The following is a 9,890-nucleotide window of genomic DNA, read 5'->3' on the forward strand; positions in this document are numbered from 1 at the left end:
CATTACACCTTGTTAAAGGGGATTACTGATAGAAAGTGTCTCAAAACTAAATTACTCTAACTTTATGGACAACAGTGAAGGCTTCTTTAAGTGTTTTCACAGGAAAGTGGGATTATTTCAGTGTGGTGGAGGTGATTTAAGGGAGTAAGGGTCTGCAGAAGGTGGGCTAAGGCCAAGTACATATTATTATTATTATCAAAGCTGTTCATACCTGGAGTTGTCTACCACAAACATCCTCTGTCAGCCAGTGTTTTATGGGTGTAGTTTGATCCCCTACCCCAGTCCGGTGATCAACCTTTATCCTAGTTACTAAATTACCAACCCAGCCGCTCAGGAGCTTCTCTAATCTTTTCCACCAGTTATCGCGTTCACTTTGGTATCACATTTCCAAATAGATCCAAACAACTTGGCTGCTACATGCGGTGAACTTCTTGCAATGCACAGTAGAGGATGCTAAAACACACATTCTTTAAAAAAAAAAAAAAAAGCAAAAGAGAAAAGAAAAATCTATGCACCCTTATACCTCTGCCAATACAGTTCAAGCACGATCTGTGCATAGATACAAGGCAAACAGAAATAGTGCCAGCTGCGCACAAAGGCCAAACACTAATACATGCAGGTCACATTGTAGTGGTATAGCTGCATGCCATGTACATGCAAATTTCCCCCAGTGAAGGTGCTGTAAATACTTAAACATAGAGAGTGTGGAGTTAAACCTTTTCATGCAAACTGATGCATGCTTAAAAGGGAAAAGGCCAGTATTGGCATTTTAGAAAAGGGGGTTTTATGGTTGATTTGTTTCAGCCCATGGCCTTGGTTATATTATTCAGAAAGACATGTAATTCAAGCCAGTATATTTGTAAAGAACTTGAGGTCTTGATCATTATTTTAGTTAAATTTCATCTTTTTCTCTTTGACTTGTCATTTTAGTGGCTGCTATCCCCTCAAGTGAAATTATAGCTTCTTTAGAACAGAAATTATCAAGAGGTCATAAAAATAAAAAGGAACTACACAACAACGCTACACTAAAAGTGCACAACATATTTCTAAAGCATAACCCTGAAGAACATCATGAAACAAAAACAAATGAAAGAAACTAATTTTTTATTTTCCTAGTGCACCAACTATTCTGATATTGAGTGTCTTTATCACAAATGAAAAATGTTTTTGTGTTTTTCTTTTCCCAAATGCTGTGTTTGGTGTTTTGGCATGACTGTGTGATATTTTGGCATCCTCATTAGTGCTAATGAGACTGTGGCGTTCACATATTCAGCCTGTTAGAATCCTGCAAAGTTAGCACTGAAAAAATCTGAATATATGTGCACAAATTCTACATGAAATGTTTTGTCATCCCCTGCTTCCCTTTATCATTTGTGTATAAAAATGTCTTGTACATTATCGGAAAACTGTGAAGGAAAGTGGTCGTTATCAGTGTAACCTGATGGTTGTGAATAGATAAAGGATCGGGGAATACATGACACTCAGCTCTATCCTATTCTGAATTATGCATTCCTCTCGGGTTAACAGTGGATATCCGGTGTCCTTCATTCAACTCCTCATCATGGTTCTGTCATGAATATTTTTTTCTTTCCATGGAGCAGCTGTAAGAATCTTTCGGATACACAGGGAAAAAAAGGGTGAGCTTCAACATTTACCTCCAGTTCATGCAAATTATTTATATTATACCTTATTTATTTATTGCATATGACACTGAGAGGTGATTATGTGCATACCCGTGTGTGCATGTGTGTTTGCGTGCCGTCATACAGAGCATAGTATCAGAATCATTAAGTGTGTCTGTCTTTTGTGCAGAGCCTGTCAATGCAGTGGAGCCGCTGACAGAGGCCCCTCAGGCAGAAAGAAAGTGGAACCCTGCTGAGTGCACTGACCTGTGTCCTATCCCTCCTGTGGTCAGAGTACCTGGTGATACCGTTGCACCACAATGGAAATTCAATCAAGAGATGGACCAGAGTGAGTAGCATCTCCTCTTCGTGTCTCTCTCAGCACGCCGGCTAATCAATCGCTTAATCTAAAGACAAACTGAAAACATCTGGATTTAACAGTCTTTTCTTCTGGAAGGTGGATTGGAGAGAAGACTATAAACATTGTTTGGTCTAAATGTGAGTACTTGTGGTGTTGTGCTCATGCCTGTGTGTATTTGTGAATGCTCCCAGTAATAGTCACAAAGATCATTTAGTGGTTATTACTTACATTTAATTTTTTTTTTTTTTTTTTAGTAATACCATGCACATTTTCAGGGAAGATGCTGTCCAGTTAATATCAACATTATCAGTTTGTTGACAGATGCATAGACATGTAAACAAAAGTAGCCATTATTCATGTATATCTAGCATAAAGGAATAACATTAAAGATAATACAAACTAACATTTCAGCTAGTAAACAGTAAGGATTCTATTAAAAGACATGTCATTTCCACTTAAGCTCATTTCCTTATAAACAATAACAAGCCAATTATCTACAAGGCTTCAGCTCATTTCCAAAATGATCTCCTTCTTATTAGTACTTCAGTGCTGAGTGTTATTCTGTAAAAAAAAAAAAAAAAAAAAAACTCTTGAGATTTCCACATTAGAATTAAAAAAAAAGGTAAATAGTGGATTGCACTTGTCAGCTGTTAGCAGGAAGTGTTGACACCGTATCCATGGTGATTCAGTTTGCACAATCAGACGTGGTGCATTGTTGGCTTTCAATTATACATTGAAAACAGGCAAAGTGGTTTGATTTTCTCTCCACAAAAGTGAGGAAACAGCTTCACCTTCGCAAAGAATGTTCCAAAGAAGGTGTAACTTCTGCTTGTGTGATACATGTGTTATTTGCATAGTGGAATGTTCCGCATTTGGAGAAGTTAGACTGATGCAGAATCCACTGATTTAGTGGAGAAATGATGAACCATTAAATAAGATGAAAACGGAGAGGTTTTTAGTTAATGACATAGATTGCAGAAAGGCCTCGAGACTCATATTTTTAAGAGGTCCAAGCCTGTAGATTTAATTAACTATGAAAGTAAGGAGCTCGCAGTCATTATGAGTAAATCTAAAGTGCTAATATCTATCATGAATTTTCTGACTTTTTTTTTTTTTAAATCTCTCTCTCAAAATCAGAATGCAGATTTCTTGAAAGTGCTATTGTTAATGTGATTACAAGTATGAAAGTTGGGTTAAATCACAGGCTATTGTTCGCAGTAATTTGCGCTATGAGGACGACAGTGAGTGTAATCAGTCTAACATGAATGATTTTCACAGTGGAAGACGCTCTGGCAGAAAGCAGAACTGCATGATTAGTCCTGTGTGTGAGCCAATCATGTCATATTCCGAACTGCTGATGAATTTGAATGACAGGGTATCCATGACAACTTTTACAAATGATGGTGTGCACACAGTAAATTCTCAATTAGTTGAAAGGTTCAGCATGGATGTCAAATGGGCTGTGTAGTGTATTAGCCTGTTGGAGGGTTATTTTTCATGTCTGTCAGCTTTGCACAGTATTCACACAGCATTTGCTTTACATACATAATAACAGCACAAGGTTTAGATGAGTTTAATACCACCGTATGTAGGGCCTAGGAGCTGTGAATTACTGTTTCAATGGACTGTCTTGCTTTATGCATGCATCTCATTTTCTCTCACACCCCACTTACAGATGATATAGTGAATGTCTTTCCTGCCCTACAATAGTAAAATATTTTCCTGCCTCCTTAAAAACCCTCAGGTGGTCCATGCTGCGTCGTATGATTAAAAAGCAGTCAAAGCAGATAAAAATGGCCCAGCAATTACTACTTCACTGCAAAAAGAAAGAAAAATATCACCTGCCTCTGTCATTTTTCTGGTATATTTGGAGTCCAGGTGCAGTGTTTATGTCTTGTGCATGTAAGTCCTCATGATCCTAAACAGGATAAAGCAGGCAGCAAAAAAGTAATAAAATCCCCCATTGGTTTACACCTTCATCTTATTAAGCAGTGTAGTGTTGTAATAACTATATGTTACCACAAGATGGCCAGTAGGTCCATGCAGAAATCATAAGGACATTGTCATTGAGATTTTGTTGACTTGCTTTGTGATTTGCATTTTCTCAGACTGAACTATTTCTTGAGGCAAAAGTAGAAGAGAAACTAGAGGAGCAACATTACACTTGAATTGTACTTACCAATATAAAGACACTTTAGGATTCTTCAGTAGTTGGGGCATTTTTTGCATCTGTATAAGGACAGAATTAAACCCTAAGCCTGCAATGGTTCATCTGGACTTCATATTACCCCACCTTCCGAAGGTGAGGTGAGGGGTATTGTTTTTGGTTCAGTTTATTTGTTTGTTTGTTTGCTTTTTAACACTCTAGTAGCAAAACTATTGGTTGAATTCATACCAAATTGGGTTTATAAATTTCCAGTGACCCAAAATAAATCTGATTACATTTTGAGAACAGTAGGTCAAAGTTCAAAATTTTTATGAATTTTTATAAATCTTTTTTTTTTTTTTCTTATTTACTTATAATAGGTGAAATTTCAAAAGTCTGTAGCAGCAAAACTATTGGTTGAATTCATACCAAATTGGGTTTATAGGTTACCAGTGATCCAGAATAGATGTCATTACATTTTGGGAAAAGTCGGTCAAAGTTCAATTTTTTAATGAATTTTCAATACCCCCCCCCCCCCCCCCATTTACTTATAATGGCCAAAATTTGTCAATGCTGTCTATGTCTATGCTGACATCAGCACATACATAGATATGATGACATCAGCTGGATTGATGCCAAAAGAAGCTACAATACATGCAAGGGGTGGGGTTTGTTGAGCCTGGAACCACTTGTTTTGGCTATAAAAAGGTTAGAAAATAAATTGTGAGTGACTTCTTTTGCCCATTTTTGCAGAGCACTTAGAACTTTCAAAATCTAGCAGTCATTTACAATTTACTGCATGTTATAAAACTGCTAAAATGGCTTCTTCTCAAGCTTCTAGCACAGACATGAGTGAAATTACCATAATGACCCAACAAAGCACATAAAGCACGTCTCAGGTTTCAGAAACCATTGGAATATTTCCATTTGCACAAACAGTGAAAGAGTTACAGCCAAAATACATAAGTGCAGGGTGTGTCAGCGATGACATGTCAGGTTTTAAAGAGTTAATAATTACATAGATGCACTGCTGTTTAAGCCACAAAAAAAAAAAGAATATTAAAAACAATATGCAATTCTAATGAGCATATTGTTCTTCTAAAACAGTATTAGTAAAACACTGATTAAACTAAATTTCTAAGTATTCCAGCTCTACTATTAATCTGTCATGAGCCAAAGCCATTGCTGTGACGATGTTTCTACTTTAGTTACTATGACTTATGATTCAATATGCTTACACCCAAAGACACTCTCACTGCGGCAAAGATTAATTAAGCGTGATACATTTTGCATAATGGGCATTTGTGTTTGGTAAACAATTTCATCAAACATAAATCACTATGGGCAGTCAGATAATGATTAAAGAGACAAATCTGCCCTAAACCAAAGATTTTCCACAGTCTGCTGGGTATACTGCGACTTCATAGCTCATAGTTAAATGCGACATTAAATTAGGAGTGTCTTATGACTTCCCTATTAATTAATGAGAGCCAAAATATTGTATTAGATGTAATACAATTCTCAGATTCAACCTATGAACTACAGTAAAATAAAGTGTTTCTGATGGACTGTGTTTATTATGTCGGCTGTGTTGTTCTCTTTTGTCATGGCAGCTGTTGTCATGTGTTTCATATGTAATGTGCTGATACTTTTCAGTGTGGAGGAACATAATTGGAAGCTTTTCATTCAGCATAAAGAAACTGGTTAATTTTTAGGGTTTTTTTTAACTGTCATAATTTCAAGGAAAGAAAATGTTTTTATGTTGTGTATACACTGACCTATTTAAAATAATCAGCACTGGACAAAGCCCCTAAAATCCTGATAATAATTTACTCACACTTGATTATAATTTATAGACACCAGAAAATAATCTGTTCACACAAAATAAAAATCTTGAACACACAAAATAATAAATTTTTTGCACAACATTGTATTGTATATGTACAAGATAATAACTTAAATGTACAAGATAGTAATATATATGTACAAGATAATAAGTTAAATGTACAACATAATAACTTACATGTACAAGATAATAACTTAAATGTACAAGATAATAACATATATGTACAAGATTATAATTTAAATGTACAAGATAATAACATATATGTACAAGATAAGAACTTAAATGTACAAGATAAGAACTTGTATGTACTAGATAAGAACTTAAATGTACAAGATAAGAACTTGTATGTACTAGATCAGGGGTGCCAGACTCATCGTAGTTCAAGGGCCATATTTAGGCCAACACAATCTCAAGTGGGACGGACCAGTAAAATAATAACATAATAACCTATAAATAATGACAACTACAAACTTTTCTCTATGTTTTAGAGTGAAAAATTTTAAGTTACATGATGAAAATGTTTTTAAATCTACAATCTTAAAAAAATGTGAATAACATGAACAACCTGAAATTTCTTTAGAAAAATAAGTGCAATTTTAACAATATTATGTCTCAGTTTATCATCTACACATGTGCATTACAACTTACAGATCCCAGTGGATCTACAAATGCACAAAACATTTAATAACAGGCAGAAATTAGTAAAGTTACACTTATTTGTCTTTAAGACGTTTCAGGTTGTTCATGGTATTCACATTTTATCGTGAAAGCATAGTTTGTAAATGTAAATATTTTCAGGTATTTTTATTTTATTTTTTTTTACAGGAAAACAAAAAGAAAAATTTGGAGTTGTCATTATTTATAGGTTATTATGATAGTATTTTACTGGTCTAACCTGCTTGAGATTGATTTTAGCTGAATGTGGACCCTGAACTAAAATGACTTTGAAACCATTGACTGTTAATATCTTCAGTGTAATTTTCGCACTTTGCAAATTCATCTCATGGGCCGGATTGGACCCTTCAGTAGGCCGGTTTTGGCCCCCGGGCCGTATGTTTGACACCCCTGTACTAGATTCTAACTTTAATGTATAAGATAAGAACTTATATGTACTCGATTAGCGTTTATGTAACTCAATAAAATTTCTGTTCACACAAAATAAAAAAAATATCCTCACAAAATAATAGCTTCTTTGTACAATATTATGTTATAAACAAGAGATAATAACTCACACACCCAAAATTCTAACTTATATGCACAAGAATAACACTTGTTCACATAAAATTAGAATTTATTCACACAAGATAATAATTAACTAACATAACTTTTACACATAAGATAATATTTTTTTCACACAACATTAAAAGATATCACTTTTTAGGACTTTAGGTGCTTCGTAACACTGGATAGTCATATTTAAGAAGTTTATCATTTAATAAAATTACTTCAAAGAGAATAAACTATTCTTCATGTGGCATTTACTGTTAATGGCAGTTTTATTTAACATCTTTTTTTCCCACTATTTAATCCCATGCACAGTATTACAGGTATCAAAACACCTTTTAACAATATATCATCAAACTACTATGAAGACATTTTTCTGTCATAAAATTACAAGCAACCAGTTTTAGCAAAATGCTTGAGTTTCAGTTCTTTCTTTCAACTATGAATTGGCGTACAAAGTCAGAGTATGGCTAACACTGATGCTGAAGTGTGGCTCAACATGTTCACTTGAACCTACTTTTGGAACTTGAACTTGCACTGACTTGTTGTAGAGAAATGACCAGAACGGAATGGACCAGTGGTGCGTAAACAGATTATTGAGGGATGAGTGTGGAAAAGGTTGACAAGTGCAAAAACATGTGTCTTATGGAGGATAAACAGCGATCAGCGCCAACAAAGAACCCCATAGTGTCATGAGGGGAGAAGATAAAAGTCACTGTTTAGCTGAATTATTTACCCACTGGATCTACTCTATCAGTTTTATTTAGACCCACTGAGATAGTTACAAATTTATCATGACTATATAAATGGCTGTACTAAACATTTTACAAGAATTGGTAGCAATGTAGGTCACCCTTCTTTGAGTCATGGTGCTCAGTCTTTTGTCACTTGAGACAGTTATTTTTAGGTTCTTTTTGAGTTTCCGTCGTGGCTTTTGGTGCCGAGATAGGGTGTCAGGCATGACTATGTCATAGGACAAGCAGCGGCTAAATATATGCACTGTTGCTATGAATGTAAGTGATGTTATGTGTTTTTGGCAAATTGTGTTATTGTTTCAGAGACAGTTTTACTTGATAAATGCTGTTCATGAGAGGTACCTGGATCTGTGTATGTAAAATGACTGCCTTTCTTCAACTTTTACGCTTCATACCATTCCATTTCACATTTATTATCCCCATGACTTTTATTTCTTGCAGTATTTCTTCAGGTTGCCATTTTTATATCCATGGTCTTTCAGTTTTTTGGTCGCGCTGAGCTTCAAAAGTTCAGAAACAAAACTCTTTAAAGATCAGGGAATAAGCACTGGGTGATTATTTTACAGAAACCTGACACTGTAATTGATGGACAGCGGTGGGTGGAGGTATTCAAGAGCCATGTGCACTATCGTCTATACTCCCACTCGATGATTATAAGAAACACATTCCTGTCATTCTATTTTAATGATGTTCCTCCTCGGCGAGAATGACCCAGTTTTAGGCTATTTGTAACATTTGTTTTTGCAGCTTCTCGTAAAAGTTCAGTCAATCATATTGTGATGGGATATGAGGAGCGGAGTAGCATAGAAATTCTTCCCCCATAGCGGTGCAGTAATATCGTCATTTTAGTCATTCTGAAAAGTAATCTTCAAAAGTCGTCAGGTCAGTTAATGGTTAATGCTTTATAATCTGCACTTGGACACCACAGTTCTAATTAAGCTGCTATAAGGAGTATGTACTTCATTTTGTTCTCAATTTGTCTTTTACTTTTTTTTTTCATCACTGTAAAAAGGTAAAGGGGTATTTAAGTGGATTAGATGTGACTTTTGATTCATACTCACTATTAAAGATGTTTTAAAACCCAAATTCTAATGAGTGTATTTCCAAGGAATAGGAAAGGGTGTTGAACTCTGCCAGTGGTTACTGAAGGTGGTCTCTGGTTTATTGATAGGGGTCACTGCTCTGCGATCCCATTGGCTGGTTTGAGCAAACATGCTAAAATATTTAAAATGCCTCAATGCATTCCAGTCACATGTCAACCCTCAGTAGGGAGGAGGGACGGCCAATTCTCCGAACACACCAGCCTTTCACTGAGAAGACAGATGAATTATATGTGTCAGTCATGAGCAAAGACCTTTAGTTTAAATAGTGTTTTAATCTCATGTAAAATATCTGTCCATTTGGATTTTTAACAGAAAGATCCAGCTGAATTGGAATTCGAAAAGCCTTATCAGAGTTTAACAAGGTTTTTTGTGGGTCTCCCCATTAACTACATATATTTTACTTATTAATTCATATGTTTTGTTGATTGATTCTTTTTTGGTATGTGTGTGTGGATTTGCATTCATGATAGGACAAAAATGTGACCAAGGTGTATATTTAATATGTCTATATGTACTTTTCTGGCATGCCTTTTTGTTTGTTCTTGTCTCAGTTAACCCATAAAGACCCAAACATATACTGGCGACCAAACTCACTCACTGATCTAACATGTTTAATACCTGCTGATCCACTTATCCTATCAATACATCTAAATAATTGGTGTAAAATGCAGTTTGTCATCTTTTCATGGTGATCAGATATGACCCATTTGGACGTTCAGAGGCTCCGTAGTGAACGTAGAAACACCGGCATCTTCTACAACATTCATTCACCAATAAGACCTATGGAGTTTGATCAGTGACAGTGGATGGAGACACTTATTTTATGTTCTGTT

The sequence above is a fragment of the Sphaeramia orbicularis genome, chromosome 21 (assembly GCF_902148855.1).
Source record: "Sphaeramia orbicularis chromosome 21, fSphaOr1.1, whole genome shotgun sequence".
NCBI classification, from domain to species: domain Eukaryota; kingdom Metazoa; phylum Chordata; class Actinopteri; order Kurtiformes; family Apogonidae; genus Sphaeramia; species Sphaeramia orbicularis.